At 31.7% G+C, this 19,746-nt stretch overlaps 1 protein-coding gene and 1 pseudogene across 4 annotated transcripts in view; one reads left to right on the top strand and one right to left on the bottom strand.

Moving 5' to 3' along the window:
- Window positions 1-19,746, bottom strand: part of RFX3 (regulatory factor X3) — a 252,018-nt gene that overhangs the window by 228,574 nt on the left and 3,698 nt on the right. The window contains exon 2 of one of the 4 annotated variants that reach the window (XM_039886016.1): window positions 5,021-5,026. The exons of the other annotated variants lie outside the window; for them this stretch is intronic. The gene's annotated coding sequence lies outside the window, so the exon portion shown is untranslated. The remainder of the gene's footprint in view (window positions 1-5,020; window positions 5,027-19,746) is intronic. 4 annotated transcript variants of the gene reach the window in all.
- LOC120597457 (uncharacterized) lies at window positions 5,159-5,277 on the top strand (annotated as a pseudogene).

Here is a 19,746-nt window from a genome sequence, read left to right as displayed (position 1 = left end):
TAATGGATATAAATGAACTCAGAAAGTTTCAGGGATAAAAGAGAAAAGAAAAAAAGTTTCAGGGGAAAAAAAGCAATACAAAGTATCTTCATCTTTAATTTAAAATATATATATATCATTTTAAGTTAAATATATGTTAAATATAAACATATAAAATATATATACACACATATATCTTAGACTTAAATAAACTCCAATAATTGGAAAATAAATTTAATCTAGAAACCCAGGAGTCATGACATTTGCAAAACTAAATAACACTCCCCTTGCCCCATAAAAAAAAGCAATGAGAAACTGAAGAAATTCTAAATTTCACTTTATAAAAATAGATTATTTTGTTTTTCTTTTCATTCCTTTAGGTTAGTAATGATTTCATATTAATTCTAAAATCTATTCTATCCTATCATATGCATATTCTCTATAACTTTAAAGATTAATACTCAATAAATTATTCACATAAATTCACTACAATTAGATAGCATTACTTGAACGTAAGTGAAAAAAAAGAGAGAAAAATATTGCTAAAAAAATTTATGTGGAAAAGAACTTGAAAAGTGAGCAGAGTATGAGACAGGACTTCTATCTGCTTTTTAAAAAATGGACTGACTTTTATTTATTTATGTATGACAGGTCTTTCCCATAAAGTATTTGGAGACAAAAATAGATGAAGTTGGTCTACCACAAAATAACAAAGGCCACACAGGTAAATACAAATAATATAGATGTTACAGTAATCTTAACTATGAAAACTTATCCAGAACTTTCCAGGGATATTCTGACTATATTAATATTGCCCGCAGCTTTTCAAAGTTAAAAATAATAATTAAAAATAAATAAATAAATAAGCCAGGCGACATTTTCTCTATATTCATGGCAAAATTTAGGCCTCCTAACTACTCTGAACCGGGAGCACTTTTTAAAATAATCTGTCAACTATACTACCTTATGCTTTTTTAAAGAACCATGTATATCTGTCCTTCAATGGTTGTGTTTATTTCTTCTCTTTGTGCAACATAGGAAGCAGAGTAAGGATATTAACTATTTCTCTAAAAGTACCAAGTAACAACAGAGGAATGCAAAACAACTATCCAAAAAAAGACAATCCACTAATAAAGGAGTGTCAGAGCAGGCTGAGAGGCAATGCAAAGACATATGACCAAAGAACTGAGATTGAGGCAGGAAGGGAATGGGTTGGCTAAGAAGGTTTAGACTGAAAAAGCCTATAGTAAGTAAAGCCAAGCACAAAAGAACAGAGCAAACAGGAGAAAGGGGACACGAAAGATGATAAAGAGAGACAAGAATGTGTTAGAGAATCATTGAAAAAAAATTTGCAGAAAGAAACATGATTCACTTCACAGATGAGGAAAAAAGGAAAAAATAGACAATATGAGATTTTTATATTCAATAATTAGATTTTCCTTGGTCCAGCCTTACTTCTTAAGACGGCATACAACAATTGAGAAAAGAAAATGTTCCTAAAAGATGCAGTGATATTGGTAACATTTATGATATAAAAAGCACGTGATCAGTAACTTGAAGACTCAATTTTGCATTAAAGGAATTTAAATATTTTCCAATTCTCATTTAGGATAAGGAAATTTTAACTTAATTCTATAAGCGCAGGACCTAATACAGGGAAATCTTTTTAAAAATAATGAAAATTGATTTTTTTCCAAACAAGAACAAAATATTAAAGCATACACACTACATATTACATTCACAGTAATCAATAAAGTTATTAAAGTCACAATCTATGTGTACATTCACAGGACATGTTAGGCAAATGTGTTTAACTTTTAAAGTAGTTATTTAATAGTTGGTCAATTACTAGTCAAGTGTAATAAATAATGCTGGAAGAATCTGCTTGGAAAGAAAGTTCTAAACTGGCTACATTAATACTTAGGATCCTGTCAGGCACAATTAACTAAAAGGCAATGGGGCAAAAATAAAGAATAAAACATTTTTCAATGGAGATAAAAATCTCATAGTGGAAGTGTTGCTGGAAAGAGCCTTCTGGTGTTTTTTATGAAGCTATAATAATTATGCAGTGTGGCATCCTTAAAAGAAAACAAGAAGAGTATGTAGCTATTGAGACTAACATATTCATCCCTGGAATTAAGTCTCTTTTTTGCACATTCCAGTTTCTTTGGATTTGCACCACCACATCATATTTGATTCATGTCCACATACACATTTACAAATAAATAAATAAATAAAACATCCTCAATAAATGCTACTGAATAAAACTGAATTCTTTTTTTAATTCCATAAATTTTTATCAAGAATTGCAGGTTCTTTGACAAGTCACATAATTAGGGTTGGTAACAAATAACTTACAGGTTAGAATTCTTTTTAGTAGTCATATCTTACCAATTATAAAGAGAAAAGAAATATTTATAAGAGCCATAACTATATATTATTTCTTCCTTCTCTTAAAGGAATATTTCCCAAAATGCTTTTCTCAAATTATTTTTATAATTTGTTTAGCCATGGTCAAAGGATATTGAAACTACAACGGAAGAGTTTTATTTTTAGTATTAAACTTTACAAAAGGAATGTGATACAAACATGTAATTAGAAAAGTGATATCAATTAAAAACTGTTTAAAACTTCTTAAAAACCACTTTCACTTTTTAACTACTACTCTTATATATTCAAAAATTTGAAAAAGGTACTAGATCAATTGAAAATAAGGTACTGGATCAATTAATTTTTGAAATGCATAACTGAAGATACAGAAAAAGGCATCTTCAAGTACTTCTATAAATCCAAAGAACAATTTTAGTTACATCACATTATAGATGCAGAAAACCTCAAAGGTATGTATCTCATAATTTTTGCAAAAGCAAATATTCAGGGAATATTTAGGAAACATAAAAGAAACACACCACCTTAATACAGAGACAAATGTTCCTTTCTCATAGAGTACTTAGCAAATTATCTTTGTGGAGTCTATAGTAAATTTGGAAGATTATATTTAATTCCAAATCAAAATCTGAGACAAGAAATATTAAAGTTTACAACTCAAAATCTTGAATAATACTTGTCTGGAAACTAACCTTTATTATTTTCAAGATATTTTCTTTCATCTACCTTCCATCCACAGGGGAGATGACACGACATGGGAAAGCAGAGCAATGGTGGCAATCTGAGCATGACTCGGCTATTTAGGGTCTCTTTCCATAGGTAAAAAGTAAGGGGAATATTAATGGTATAGGTGGGGAGTTAAGAGGTATAGCTGAAAAAAAATTAACTTTTGAGTTGTTAACTATTAAAGTAGAGTGATGGATATTTTTGTATATGTTTAAATTTTTTCTTAATAAGAAATTAGGGGAAAAAATAAGAGTAGACTTGCGCTCCAAAGTCTTTTACAGCTCACATATTTTTTCATAAACATGGTGATGGTACAAACAAGTGCTTATACTAAATTCAGCTTCTTTAATTTTTAATTTATATTTTTAAATGGCAGAAATACCAACTACTCAAGTTTAACAAACTCTAGCTAGCCTACAGGTTGCTAAATTGTGGGCATATTGGACTCACTTCAGACACAAATGCCTGGGCATATCTGTAAGCATAATTATTTAATCATCTTTTAAGGATGGAAAACAGAATTAGAAATAAATATTGTATATGTAATTATATAAGTTCAAACAGAGAAAGGTAGTTTGTTTTTGTTTGTTTAAGGTTCCAAAGCAATTTCTACTTCCTTAACTTAAATATGCTAAAAACACACATTACATTATATTATTACTACATTATATAATATATTTTGTACCATTTTTGAAGTATTCCAATACAGTACAATAGCCTTGAATACTATTAAACTGTACATTTCATAATGAATGACAGGCACATATGCTTAATATTTGACACTGAACTGAAATTTAAAAATATGATTTTGACATTAGTACATTAAAAACCTCATTCTAAAAAATATCAGCATGACAATCCATTTGTCAAAATAACAGAATTTAAGTCAATTTGCCTCTATTAGTAACTGTTATTTATCTAAACTCTCACTTGTTTTTTTGCATACATAAAAATTTAAATTCATAAATCTATGATTAAAGATGACTACATAATGATAGACAGCTATGCTATATAAACAGTGACATTTTATTTTCACATCTTTAGTTTCACACTAAAGAGCATTCTGATCATACAAGCCATCATACACAAAGATTCTTTCTCTAGTATAAATTAGGTATATAAGCAAAGCAAGGGTATAACCAAACAATCTAGCAGTCAGCTAATTCTAATTTTGATTTGCCTATTGTGATTTTTACTTTTAATATTTCATGTATCAATTCTTTCCAATTTTTAGTGATAGAGGTGTTTCAGAAGAACATTTGACTTGAAAGCAGGTAGGGTAGACTGAAGAATTAAACAGCCCCTACCCCTTCAAAAAAAATAAAGTTTTGAAAGTCTCTTAATCTGCTTCTTTCCTTATAGAAAACCATAGTTTTCATTAATACACCAGAAAAGAACATAAGGTAAAGGCTGTATATTCAGGGGAAAGCTTATAAAAATGAGAGAAAGAGGCAAAGGGAAGAAAGAAAAGTACCGTGTAAGGCCAGCTTTAAACACTTAGGACTCTTTCGTATAGAAAGCAGGCTAGCATTAATCAAGGCATCAATGTTATAAAGATATAAAGCCACAGTTGAAGAAATATACAAAACTTACCTCTGTCAGGCTTTGTTCAAATGTCACCTTATCTCTATAGTCTACCTAATCATCCTACTCAAAATTGCAACCCTCATCACCTATCCTTCTCTACTCCCCTCTTCTCCTATTTTTCTCCATAACATTTATAACCATCTATTATAATACTCATTTATCTTCTCTCTCCCTCATCCTCAATTGTTTGAATGTAAGTTTTTCAATGTCAGAGATCTGATCAGTTTTGTTCACTGTGGTAGTCTCCATAGAGATTGACTGCTTGACCCATATTGTATATACTGGAATTTGCTCAATAAATGAATGGAAGGATATAAAATGTGAAAGTGAGCTTGTACACCTGATTCTAGAAATTGAAGGGAACCCTTTGAGTCTGGAAAAAGGTTAAAATGACTTCACAACTGGTAGTAAATTCACCAAACTCAATCACCTCAAAAGACAGTACAGAATGAAAACACACTGATTAAAAAGAGAGCTGGTCGATGGCCATGCCACCCTGAACAAGCCCGATCTCATCTGATCTCAGAAGCTAAGCAGGGTCAGGTCTGGTTAGAACTTGGATAGGAGACCACCTAGGAATACCAGGTGCTGTAGGTGTTTGAGAAAGAGAGAGAGAGAGAGAGAGAGAGAGAAGCGTAGCCAGACATTATGAATGACAACTCCATTATTTCAAAAAAATAAAAAAACTTTTTCAGGAGAAAAATCTCTGTAGTAAATATCAAAGCAAATAACCCTACCTTTCCACATACTGGAATATCACAAATACAACCACAGATCTGACTACTGTAATAATTCCATTCTCATACCACCATTTGCCTTGCTGTAAGCTTGGAACTCAAGTCATAATTCCGTACTTTTGACATCCCGACAGGACAATGAAGTTAGGTAGCAAAAGGTAAAACTCAAGAGATTTGGGTATTCAAAACAGCTCCTTAAAAAGCATAGTTCTCATAATGCTCCCCCATGTCTCTCCCATAAAGCAGCATTAGGAATTCTCACACCGTGCCAATCAGAAAATAGGAAGAAGATAATGGATCCTAAAAGGCACTCCCCAACTTCAGAAACTAAGAAATTACTGTTGGCAGATACTGAAGAAATCCCAGGCAAGTCTAGAATTCCACACATACATACACACACATAAAATTTATATATACATACAGAATTAGAGAAAAAAATCATTTGATTAGAGGAAATGAGACCTTGGTTAAGGTTAGCCCCAATATACTGCCTACTAGATGATGCTGTATTTGAAGAAATATCCAAAAGTCATGAATTCATACCATTAAATCCCTTGTAGAAAACAGGAAGTAAATAAATCCATTTGAACTAATAGTATTGCATTGTTCTAAAGGTCATAAAATCAGGGCTAGAAAAATTATAAAATGGTTAAATACATTGTCTATAATTTGATTAGAGATAAAGATAAACAACTTGAGGCTTAATAATTATTCACGGATTGCTTCTACCAGAAAAGGACATTGGATTTTGTGCTGAGTTCAAAAACGTGCTGTGGAGTCTACTGCCTTCAGAAATTGAGACAATTGAGAAGGAGCAAACATTTACAAATGAAAATCTAAATCATAATCTCCAATCAGTATCAGGGTTAGAAATGACCATATCAACTTAGGTACTATTCTATGTAACTTTAGGAAACATGAATTTAAGAAAACTGGGAAACACATTCTAAGAAAAATAAAGGAGAACCAAGTTTACAGAAAAATGACAAGGCAGAATTCAGGTGACCATAGGGTAGTAAATAGCAATTGCCATTTACTGAGCGGTTACCTGTCAAAAACAGTGCAGTCTGTCTATGTCATCTAATGTAATTTTTGAAACAATCTTTTAAGGTATATTTTAGTAACCTTATTTCACAGAGTTTAAGTAATCTGCCGAAGGTTAAACCACTAATCAGTAGCAGAACTAAAATTCAAACCCAGGGCCAAAGCCTGGATGGCCAAAAAAAGAAGTCACACAACAGAAGGGTGAAATATAAATTTGAAAATATACAGTAGCCTGTAAGCTTCCTAACAGCACAGTGGTAGTTTTGTGGCACTTAATATTTCTTAAGTGATTCTGATGAAGAGACAATGAGGAAACCTGAAAGATTCTGACCCATAGAAACATAAAACTTTGGGCTTTTTTAACACATCCAAAGTACTTTCTTTTGAGAAGATTCTATAATCCATATTTGGAAACAGTTTAAGCAAAAATTTGTCCAGATTATAAATTCATAACATATTAAGGATGCATTCCATTTTAGATTCTTCCTCTTTATATCCAACAAATAGAGCAGTATAGTATTTAGTTACTCCACTAACTAAATCTCTATATTTGAATCTCAGTTTAAGACTTCCTACAGTTTAACATTCTCTTTTCAAATGAATTACACTCTTAATATCTACATTTGCCATTCTGTTTTATGGGCCAGTAGGTATCATGGAGTATAATTAAGTCTAAAAGTAAATGATTTAAATTCTGCCCCCCTCCAAAAAAAAAAAAAACTGTTTTCTTCAATTAACAGAAAGCAATTTAATGCCTTATATTGAGTCTCTCTTAACTCAGATAAAATAGCAGCATTAAATTTTAAAAATTTTCATAAAGACTAAGAATGAAGAACTTCTAGGCAAAAATGCAAGAGCTAACTAATATTTCATCATACTTTTGTTTATCATATCTCCTTTTTTATTGAAGGCAAAGATAAATCCAAAGGGAACAGTTTTACAAGAAAGGTTTGTCCATGGGGATTTACCTTGTTAAGAACAAATGACAAATGGTTTTCTCCTACAGGAAACCTACTCCTGTTTTATATAAATGTATCCTTTCAGATTTGGTGCCACAGATGAGGCTGGTAAGAGCATCGGGTTACAACTAGAAAGTTCAGATATCATTTCCTTGGTTTCTCTTAGAAGAATTGTTTCAAATAATCAATAGGATTAGTGCTCAAATCATGCATCTTTATCGTAAAACAAGATACCAAAACTAAGTTCAAGCCTGACCTCATACATTTACTTCCAATTCTAAAACACACATATACACATACAGAAAAAATAAGAAAAAATCTTATTCCTACCACCATCTCATATTATTAATCAGTAAACAATATATCCTTCCAAAAATTCAGATTAAGAAAATAAGAAGTCACATAATAGCATGACTGCTGGTATTGCTTCTGTTGCTATGGAATAAAGGGCAGTCCCTTCACATACTCATTCTGTTGGTTCTTTTACTTAAGGGTGCTGCAACACCTTTAATGCCCAGCCAGGCAAGTCTCAGCTTGAACCAGAGGTATCAGCTGCCAGTATTTCACTTTTGTTCCACAAGAGAGTGACCTACTGGAACAAATGTTTCAATTTTAAAAATTAATAATTCAATGGATTTTTACAATCTTTGGAATGATTAGAATCACTCTTACCCTCATCGAAAGTAAAGAGATGCATGTCAGATCTGAGAATTATTTACATCAATACAGTGATTATGGCATAATTCACTAACACCTAGTAAGGGGAAATACAAATGATAGTGACAAAAATATAATATTTTTCTTTAAAAAATCTAGAAAGTATGTTACTTCTCCTTAATATACATACAGCCAATTGATGATTTGTGAAAATATTTGAAATTTTATTTCTATGTCATTCTAAAATAAAGCAATTAATGATCCATATGCCAAAATTATAGTTGGAGATAATAAAAATTAAAGATATTTATTCATACTTTTAAGAATTATAAAACTTTATTTTTCCTAGAAAAAATATGAGTTCGAACTTGTAGATAAAATAAACAAGTATTCTGATTACTAAAGTTAGCACATTTGGGTTGTTTGCCTTTAATAAAAGTTTTGCACTAGCTATGATATAACAGAACACTGGTAGAGGAGCGGAGTCTGGAGTCCAACAGCCCCAACTCTGATAAATGTTATGTATCATTGTGCAAGTAACTTACCTCTGTTTCACTATCTTTAAAGTAAGTGGGGGGCAGAGTGGTGGGTTAAGCTAGATAACTTCCAAAGTCTTTTCCAACTTAAAAATTCTGATTCTAAAATAAAACATCCTAATTATGTCTCTACTGGAATTCTACATATTTGTACCATTTGGAAGCATGTATAACTCTAGCGACAGACTTTTTCACCTCTTTAATCTCTACTCTAGCTCCCTGGATGTCCCTTTCGGTGGGCTGGACAGAGTCAAACATAGTATATGAGTAGAAGAATATGACAGTAGAATAGTTTTAAGTAGAAAAAGGAGAAAGGCTGAAGTTGATCCTGTCATACTCATGATAGAGGTTTGTTGTTCCAGTTCCAGACCCAAAAACTTAGCTGCTATGCAAACAGGTCAGGTTCTAAAATACAAAGCAATTCTTGGATAAAGTTTTGTTTTACATGGGGTTCTTCCAAATTAGAACATTAATCTGTTTGCTATTAGGGAGTTACTCCAATATAGAATAAGTAGACCAATTATTCTCATATTGGAAATGGCTTCTTTTTAATACATGACATACATGCAATGGTAGTGAAATTAAAAAAAAAAACTTCTAAACACTAGAATAAAAATCGTCAGTGCTTTCATTGATGCTATATTGAGTGTAAAATAATAAAAAGCTGAATAATACTTTAAGTGTAAGGTATCTAAAGCCACAAAAGTTATTACAAACAATATTTACATTGATATTGCATTAAGTTTATAATAAAATATTCAATAAATATTACTGAAATTAACATGTATATTCCATAATCTTTTGTTTTTCAAGGTTACATTTATGTTTAGTTCCAGCATTGTTTGGCTTATTAACCTTTATACTGGTATTCTCTTGTATATGTTACATCTTCTACCTACTTTTGGAAAGCTTAAATACGTAAAAATCTAATATAAAGGATGACTTAACTCGGATGTTTCCTAACAGCAGAAAGAATTAAATGTAACCCTTTGCAGATGTTTCCTAATGGCAGAAAGAATTAACTATAACCCTTTGAGAAAAGAAATTGTACTTTATAGGATAAGATCGTTTAATTAGTGCATCATTAATTTGATTATTTTATACCAGTTCACTATTCTGTCTGGCTAGTTATCCTGTAGTAGAAATATTTTAAAAGACAGCCAAAACATTTTAAGTCGTATACATTTCTATGGAATCTTTTGAATCAGAGAGAAGTTTAGCAATTGATATAACATAACTGAAAAATGCAGGCCTTATTTAATGTAATATATTTACGTCTTCATGCCTAAATCATTTAATTAGATTCAAACAACAAGGAAACATCATCTTTTAAATAAAGAGATTTAGATCTACATTTTGTATTATTTATTAAAGTGACATTAATCATTAGTGATTATACATATTAGTCTGCTCATTACAGAATAATTTCCAACATGAATAATGGATTTTTGTTTCTTATAGATGCTAGCACTGGAAAAATAAGCTTTTTTCATACCTGCCTAATTTTAGTCAAAGAAAAACCTAAGAGATCCTCCTCATTCTCTGGAGTTGGTGAATTAGGAACTATTAAACTGCTGTGAATGATATTATAAGTTGTCAGTACATTGCTCTTAGCAATGGATGTCTCTTCCTTTACACTGTTATGTCCAAGTAACTGAGTAGCTACCGTTGGAGGAAATATTCTAGAAAATACTTGGTTCTCTTCCCTTATCAACTTACAAAATGACTCTTAGCAGTTCACCCAGATCTAATCAAAAACAAGTTAAAAGAATGATGTACAAAAGATTAGCACCATTTCACCTGAGATATATCTCAAGACAATAGTTTTCATGTGTGCTGCAAACGTTAGGCTGCTTTGTTTATGCTTAATCCCTTTTCTAATAAGTCAGATTTCAAGTAGAAGAGACTGGAATTACTAAACAAAAAACTTGACCAAAAACTGAGAACTAACTTCCTGATTTAAAAATATGCTGCACTGAGAAAAAACAACATGATGATCACAATTACACTTAAATATTTTGTCTTAAATACGATGTAAGCACTGTTTCAAGTCTACACTGAGTCTGTTCTTAACATTAGATTTAAATTTCTTCAAGGCAACACAAGATAAGGATTCAAGTATTTTTAATAATTATCTCATATTATATAGCCTTAAGAACCATCAAAAGTACTAATTGTAAAATCTGTGTGATGGGCACATGGGGATTTATTATACTATTCTCTCTGCTTGATATAAGTTATAAAAGTTCTAAAATAAGAGAGTTTTAAGAATATATACATTTATGGTACATAGTTTTCCACACTATATATTGGTTTCCCAAATATAAACTGCTTTAGATATCAGATAAGTTAGCCAGATATCTCAAGTGAATATATTAATTTTGTATATTTTTATATTAAGTAACTCTGTAATAAAATAATTACAAAAAACCTCTGATGTACCATCTCAATTTAATACTTTTCTATACACAATATTTAGTAATAGTGAAATTCCATACAATAATAGTCAAAGATCCCAGAGACTCATTATATTTTCAACAAATAAAAACAAAAAATGTGGTGCCCATAAAGAAACTTAAGTACAATCTGTTCCTCAGCTTCCCATCAGTTAAAATCACAGTAAGGCCCCCCCCAAAAAAAAAAAAAAGACAAATTATTTCACCGTTCATACTTTGATTTATCCATCTTACCTTATTTTTATCTTTACTTCAAAATTCTCCACTAATTCCAACTACATGTTCAATATCTCCTCCTACCCTTCTTTTTCATCTTTATTGATTCTCAAATATCTCTATTATTTCTGTAGCATTCTACAATTTGAAACTTTAAAAAATAAGTCCACATAGCAGGAAATATGTAATTTTATATTTACTATCTCATTCCTCTTTTTTTCAAAATGCTCCTTAAAACCTAATAGAAATCTGAGTCATTTCAGGATTCCTCAATTAACCAAAATAGCATTGGCATTAAATACATATTGATCTAAGTCCTTTAATCCTCATTCAAAAGTAAAAGCTAAAGGACAATGATGTAAAACTACAAACTTAAAGACTAACATATCCAGTTATCTCTTAGGCCTCTGCTAGAATGTTTTTTAATCAAATATTAGAAATAATGTTATTAACAGTAGTGGTAATATTACTAGATATGCCAAATATGGCAAACTGGGTTTGTTATACATGTAGCCTCTAAAATGACCTTTTTATCTAAATTATACTAATCATTGTTCATACTCTAGTTTTTCCAATTATATGATCCTGCCTGGATTACCCCATTCCTTCAGATTAAGTAAGGTATTGTTCTGGGCATGGAGTGTAGGCTATTGGCATTCTTTATCAAGTATGTAAATCAACAAGTAACCTGGAACTTCCAACGCTCACACATAATGCATCGTACAAGACTGTGCTGTAGATTTTGGGAAATTCCAGAAGCAATGTAAATGAACAAAAATGCAGTATAAAGGCGAGGCTTATATTATCCAAGAATGGAGCATTTCTTTTAATCAAGGGCAGTAGGACTGGAGGTAAGTGAAGTTTCAGGATCACTACAATGACTTCCTCTCATAAATTACTTTTATTAACATCTTCAATCCCCGGTCACTTGCACTTCTGACACCACCAATAAATGATCAAGTAAGTCTAACCCAATCAAAATATTAAAATACATTGCCTTCCAATTTCAAAAATATAATCCCACCTCACTTCCAAGCCATATGGTTCTCAAATCTTTGCTGAAACTTAGATTCCTATCTATTATGGATCTCTCCTCATTCAACGTCACTTAAAAGGGTTTAAATTTCAAAACTCAACAGACTTCTAAAAATAAAAGAACAGATCAAATGTTGGGTCAGCAGCACAATATCTTAATCTACTATAACTGGAATGAATTACAATTTTTGCCTTTAACTATAATTTAATTTGACTTCAGTATTCATGGCCTGTATTAATTCAAAGTAGCCTCTAAAAATTATCATATAATGTGAGGCATTATTAAACATTGTTCCCCAAATCACACAAAGATCATTCAAAGAACTTAAGTCAAACATTTCCCCTAATTTTCTTTGCCTCAAGAAAACAGCACTGGAGTATTTTCTAATACTGTTATATGTATAATTTAAAAAAAAAAGTGAGCAAAAATGGTATTAACAGAAGTTCTATGGCACCAAGTACAATGTACATTAAAATGATTTTTGAAAGGTCTGCACACACATATACACAAAACATAATATCTAAGCTTAATTCCATTTTTCTGTCTTTTAGAAGCATGCAATATGATCATGTTATAAAGAATCTAACTTTATCTGGTGTCTGTGTCTATATTTTTCATGTTGAATTTTCTTTGTGGCACATCAAAATACACATTGTAAATTTAAATGGCAAAGGTGATTTTCAGATCACTAATAAAGTATCTTTTCGTGTGCTTTTTATTAATGACCCTTAAGCTGACACTTCATTAAAATCATCTCCAAAACTGTCATCAGATATACGCCAATCAGTGAAAGCCTGATGTGACAGATTATACTCTTTGATTCTTTAAAATATTAGCCTAAATAGGAGCAGGGGAAAAACTAAGGATCAATTGAAAAAAGAAAAAAAAAAAAATGAATCCACAAAATAACCTACCCAAAGCAAAATGTAGAGAGGTGGATTTAAGGCATTATTTCTGTCACCTGACACACAAACTAGATTTTCTCACTACTCTCTCTTATTCCTACCTTTCTAAAGCAGTGCATGACTAAACCACAATATAGGCTCCTTATAATGATATTATTGCACATCCACTAGTATACTAAAGGATAGACATACAGTACAGTCAGTCTTTAGGGGAAAAAAGAATCACAAATATAGAGTAATAAGATGCCTAACCTCACAAAAGTATATGCACTCTATTCAATAATATAGCAGGAAAGGAAAGAGATGGAAAAAACACTGATCACCTTAATCACTTCTTTCTCCCTCTCCCCACACTCCCAATCCCCACCTCAAGCCCTATCCTGGCCAAACCTCATAGTTCAAGAAAACAAACTGGGTAGAATATGCAATGCACTAATATTTAACAATGGAAACAGGATGTAATTTCTAAATGTATCTGTTTCTTCCTGCCTCTCTCTAGCAAGCTCCCTCACCCTCTCCCCAACAAAAGTATGGGAGAAAGAAACAACCCAAAACAGCAGTGTTTCTAAAACGGTTTTGCACATTAAGATAAACTATGCTGATGGAGACTGAAGAGGGCCAAGATACATTTTTAATGATAATAGTTACTGTATTAAAATGTAAAAATGCTTATCAAGCATATGAATCTGAATGTAGTTCAGATATTAGAATGTTTATATTAGTAAAAAATCATTTAAAATAATTTTAAATGCAACAATAATTCTAATCTATTAATCTTTCACACTCCTTGTTAGATTAATAAAAGAAGTGAGATATAGAACATAAGACTTATCTTGAACTAATGAAAATATGCTTCCTTTCATAGTCTGCAAAGCTCTAAAATCTTAAGTCTACTAGCAAATTAACATTAAAGTAAAATTTTATGGAAATGTACATTTCTTGACCAAAAGACACAATGTTTCTGCTAAAAAAAAAAAATGCTTGTCCAAGTATAAACAATATTCAGGAAAAAAAAGAAAAGCAGTAAGTATTACCAATGAAAAAACAAAAGACTACTAGTGTGGATGGTGGCAATGCTTCCCACAGTGGGGTATCAAAGTACTCCAAAGGCCCTCAGAACTTGCTCAGACTCCTTGACAAGACTTTAGTTCTTTCCAAACCAGCTGAATAACATTAAGGGAAGAAAAAGTCAAGGTTTAACAACTGGAAAAGAAATGTTGAAAAATGAGATAAACAGAAACTTTTTTTTGTTTATGATGAGAAAACTCAAAAATCCCTCTCTCTTTCTCTAATTGTTTATGATGAGAAAACTCAAAATTTTTATTGTTTATGATGAGAAAACTTTTTATTGTTTATGATGAGAAAACTCAAAAATCCCTCTCTCTTTCTCTAATTGCCTATCCACATACTTGAGAAATTATATCCTGTTTTAAATATCTCATTGGTGAGCAACAGGCAGGAGTCCCAACTGTCAGACACTTGTCTGGCACACAGACATAGAGGAGCTGGCTTGGCAGGAGCTCAAGCTGTGAGACTCAGCTAATTCCTACGTGGGTGAGGAAATCAGGGCATTTGGCCACAGTTCTCTAAGGAGACAAGTGAAATGGCGGAACCTTCTGAGATTATGCCACAGGTATGGCCATTATGCTAGACCCAGGCTCTGGGTTTTCTTTCTTTGTTGTTCTTATCAGAAGAAATGATAGGCAAGCAAAATGCCACCCTTTGAGTCCATCTGCAAGGAAAACACCAATGCCTCGCCCCATGTTACTGGCTTGTTTCTCTTTCCCCAGTGCCAATCTTGCCATGGAATCATAGACTATTAGTGCAAGAAAGGGCTTTAGAGACCACACAGCCTATCATTTCATTTTACAGATGAAGAAACTGAGACCTAGAGGGTTTAAGTAACTAGACTACGATTTTACAGTTAGTGACAGACTGAATACCAGAACAGAAATTTTGTTTTCTCCTTTTTACCTTCCTTTGGCTGGCACCTTTAAAGACCTTTCTTTCTCAGCCTAGCCACTGCTCTCCTTTCTCCTTCCACATAACCTCTCAATATTGTTTCCTCTCATCGACTAATGTACTTTTATTTTCAGCCAGCCTCACTCATGAGTTTTCCTGGGCTGGGCTCCTATTAGTCCTTACCCATTTTTGCCTAAAAAGGAAGCATCAGGAACCTCTGGTAGTCTTGACCAGCTACTATAAAGCAGCGGTCCCCAACCTTTTTGGCACCAGGGACCAGTGCTCCTATGAGAATCTAATGCCTGATGATCTGTGGTGAAGCTGAGGCAGTGATGCTAGGAGCAGGTGCAAATACAGATGAATCTTCACTCCTTTGCCTGCCGCTCACCTCATGCTATGCAGCTTGGTTCCTAACAGGCCACAAACCTATACCAGTCCTCAGCCCAGGGGTTGGGGACCCCTACTATAAAGCAAAGGCAAGCAGTACTGATTGGGATTATAGTTTCTAATAAAAGTAATGAGAAAGAAAAATCCAGGAGTTAAGAGTCAGAAATAAGCAGGCATATGTGACTGTGCACACAGTATTTTTAAACTAGACTAGAGATTTAACCTAGAGGCCAGAACACAGTCAGGACTAGGAAGGGAGCCTACTGAAGCAAAATCACATTCAAGTATATCATTAGCGGAACAAGGATATGTATTTGTTCAAGAGGGCAGTCAGATATATAGAAATTGTAATAATAGATTGAAAATGGTAATAATAATATTTAACCTTACCATCTAGGCTGCATTTCCAAAAGTTCCTTTAAAAATATATGTCAAATTCATTGGAGGAAGGAAGCAGAGGAGATGGCTGAGCTGAATGAGTCTACCTACTCTGTATGTTGGAGCTAATCATATATAAAAAATAATGTAAAAGAAGTCATATAATTAATTAAACAGTTAACAGTACTGGGGAGGATAGGAACAGGTAAGATAAGGAAAGCAAGCAAAAAGCCTGTACAATACACAATGCTTCAGCAAAAAAGATGACACAAGTTTCAGATAAATTTTCAACTGGAACGTATAAATCCTATTTCCAGTTTTAGAAAGATTATAGCTATTTTAGATTACTCTAAAATGAGAAAATATTCAACTCTTAATCGAAATGCTTAAATGGATTCATAGTACACTGCTAAATAGCAACTTTATATAAAGCAGCCAACTGAAATGTTTCTTTAAACATCTTTAATATTCAAAGAAATGGAGCCAAAGTTGACATTTTTCTTCTACAATTTCATATTATGTTTTACTGCATAATGTTGCAAGGTTACTTTATACTTCACGATTAAGGTTGGCAAATTATTCCAAAATTACTTATTGCTACAGGTATACTAGCGGTGATCTCACACATTTTTCTATCCTTAAAAAATTGTTAGCAGTGCATTATAAAATCATAGAATAATTGCTTAATGAACTCATCTTTATACAACTATTTATTGTCATTATTACATATTGACTATTTTGTATAAAGCTTATAAATAAGGCTCAAAATGTTTTCAAGTGAATTCGTATAAAACATGTGAAAAGGAAAATATGTATTGGACAATGAAATGGACAATGAGAAGTTGTAAGAGTTTATCAAATGTTGCATCATTGGTTTTCAGTCTAAAATTCCTGGAGCAGGAGAATTATCCAATTATTGTAGAAGAAATCCATTATAATAAGGGCTATGGAGTAAAACTAAAATATAATTTTGGGCTAATATCCTATTAATTCAGTGTAATGACAAGACTGGTTATCAAATGACAATCCAAACCTGTGGTTGATAGCTTTATCTCTGATTTATTTTGAAAAGAGGGGAGGAGGGAATAATCATTTAATGAGTGTAGATTACTGGGCAAAGTCTTTCAAAACTTAGAGCCCATTTGGAAAGAGATGGTCAGGAGCATATTAAAATGATTCTTAGATGGAAAAAAGATTAAAATTAGTATCTCCTAGTATTCTCTAATAATAAAAGCCAACACGTATTATGCATGTATTATGCAAATACTGAGCAGAGCACATTACATGAATTATCCACTTTGATCTTCACAGAACCCCATAAAGCATGTAAGATTGATCTTATTTTGCAGATGAGAAAACTGAGGCTAAGTGAAGATAAATAACTTATCCAAGTTCCTAGTAAGATCAACTGAAATCTCACTCCAATGCCTGTGTTCTTTAACCAATATACTTCTTCCATTGATCTATTTAAATAACAAAACATATATCTATTTGATACTTTAAATATATTTCAGTTTTTAACTGATTTGTTTTCATTAAGTACATATTATACCTTGACATGAAGTATAAAACAAATAAAAAAGTTTTGAAATAATGTTTTGTACTCTAAAAATCTTAGTGGCACAAACTAACTGATAAACTGTAAATTTTAAAAGACAAATGCCTGGCTTACTTTAACAAGACTAGCATTTTAAAATATTGTCATTCTCTACTGATGTTCCGGATTTTTTTGTATGTGGAATTCCAACACATGAAGTCCTATGCCTTATAAAAAAGGTAATTTTTAAAAACATCACATTTTACTGATTGTAGTTAAATGTGGGATAACAGTACAGATAAATCTGTTATCTAAAGAAAAAAAAGTTTAAATGATGTAACCATATCTTTCTAAGCTACTTAAGATACTACCACTGTTTCGGTTATGTCTTTTAGAATATATACTGATGATGAAGGAAAATTAATAATGCAAGAAGAGCTCAAAAGATTGGATTTAACAGTTCTCATAAAAAACTCTCACTTAACAAATATTCATGTAGAGAAAACAATATACGTCACTTTCAGTTTAGAAGTATATGGCACAGAGTAAGGCATGAAATCTAAAACTTTTCAGATAATAAAGCCCAATTAAATATTCAAACCAGACTACTTCAACAGCATGAAATAGAGACTAAAATTCTCCAGACAATTTTTAATATTATTGTTGGTGTTGATTTAATTAGCCTGGTAAGTATTATTGCCACTTATACTTTTGAGGTAGCTTTTTTTTTTTTTTAAAGATTATACCATAAAAGTGATATCACTTATGTTATATAAATGTTATAATATACAGTAAATGATTTGTGCCCATAGTACCAAATTTACGAAGTGCAAAGCCATACTGCTAAAATAGTATGATTCTCAAGTTAAACTAGATTTTCGAGATGGAGACTAAATACTTGCATTAGATGATCAATGTGCCTGCCTACAAGACTATTGCTGACATTTAAACTATGCTAGAGATGTCAATCTTGATATTTTTATGTTGTGCTAATATATATTAGTACAGAGAAAAGCAGGCTTTGATATAAAACTGCCAATTAAGACAGTATACTAAGTTTAAAATCCATAAAAATAAGGCTATTATATGCTTGAGTGAATACATAGTTAATTTTTTCTTTAAATAAAGTTCTAATCAGTTCACATTCTTAGTGATAGTAATCTCATGTTGTAAACAGCACAGCACCCTCTGGTGCATCTGTTATAAGATGTATAAAATTCCAACAAAAAAAAAATCAGAGTAAAAAGGAATCTTAGAAATCAATAAGTTATTATTCTTTTATTTACTTCAGTACATATTTTTAAACATTAACGCTTAAAAACAATTTTCATTTTAAAAAAGCACTAAAAACTTTATAGTAACAACTGAAGTAGATGAGGAAAATGTTTTAGTTTGAAAATATTTAAAATAATGAAGCAACAAAAACAATGCTGGTTTCCATTTATCAAAGTAAAATAATGCTTTCCAAAAAATTCTTTAAGTATACGATGGCAAAAGTTAACTTGTCATGGTAAAAAAATCTTACTTTATTCAAATCTACCTTGGCTTTTTGCTTCAGATAAATTTCACTGTGTAAAGTGCCCCTGGGTACTTTTTCTGGCTTCAAAAGGAATTTACCATTACTTTTAAGAATTTTTAAGTGTTTTGTGAAAGGATCTGAAACTTTTACAGCTTGGAAATAGAATAACATTCAGAAATAAAAAATTATGTTAAATTACAAATCTGAATTTGAATAATTCAAAACTTTTACTTTAGAAAAAACTCTTCCTAGGAAAATAATTAACTCCAAAGTGTATTTTACTAAGGACAAAGCAAAAGATGCCACCTGCTTTAGACAGCCCTTTTGTGAACCACTGGAAGTCCCAAACAATGCACTAGAAATGAAAGTGACACCTGTTTAAAGCAGCCATCTGTCCCTAACAAGCTAGATTTAGTCAAATCCACTTAATCTTGGATTTCCAAAATATGGGAACACTATGCACCTGTAAACAGAGAGGAATTTAAAATCTGCTTTTTGACGGCTACTGGGAATTTACACCATAGTTAAAGGCAAATGGTTCCATTAGGGAAATTAATTATTTTTAAAGTAACTAGGAGTAGAAGCTTTTTAGGCCAATGCTCAACATAGAAACAAAACAAAGGGAAAAAAAAAACCACATTCTTCATAATTTAAAAGTTTACTTCTTTAGTATTCTCATTTCTTGTAACATAGTCTCACTATAATACCAAGAACAAAGTAACTATTACTGTTTGGAC

This window comes from Pteropus medius, unplaced genomic scaffold (assembly GCF_902729225.1).
Source record: "Pteropus medius unplaced genomic scaffold, Ma_sr-lr_union100, whole genome shotgun sequence".
NCBI lineage: Eukaryota > Metazoa > Chordata > Mammalia > Chiroptera > Pteropodidae > Pteropus > Pteropus medius.
Note: the sequence above shows the minus strand (reverse complement) of the source record. Positions and strands in the feature narration are given on the sequence as shown.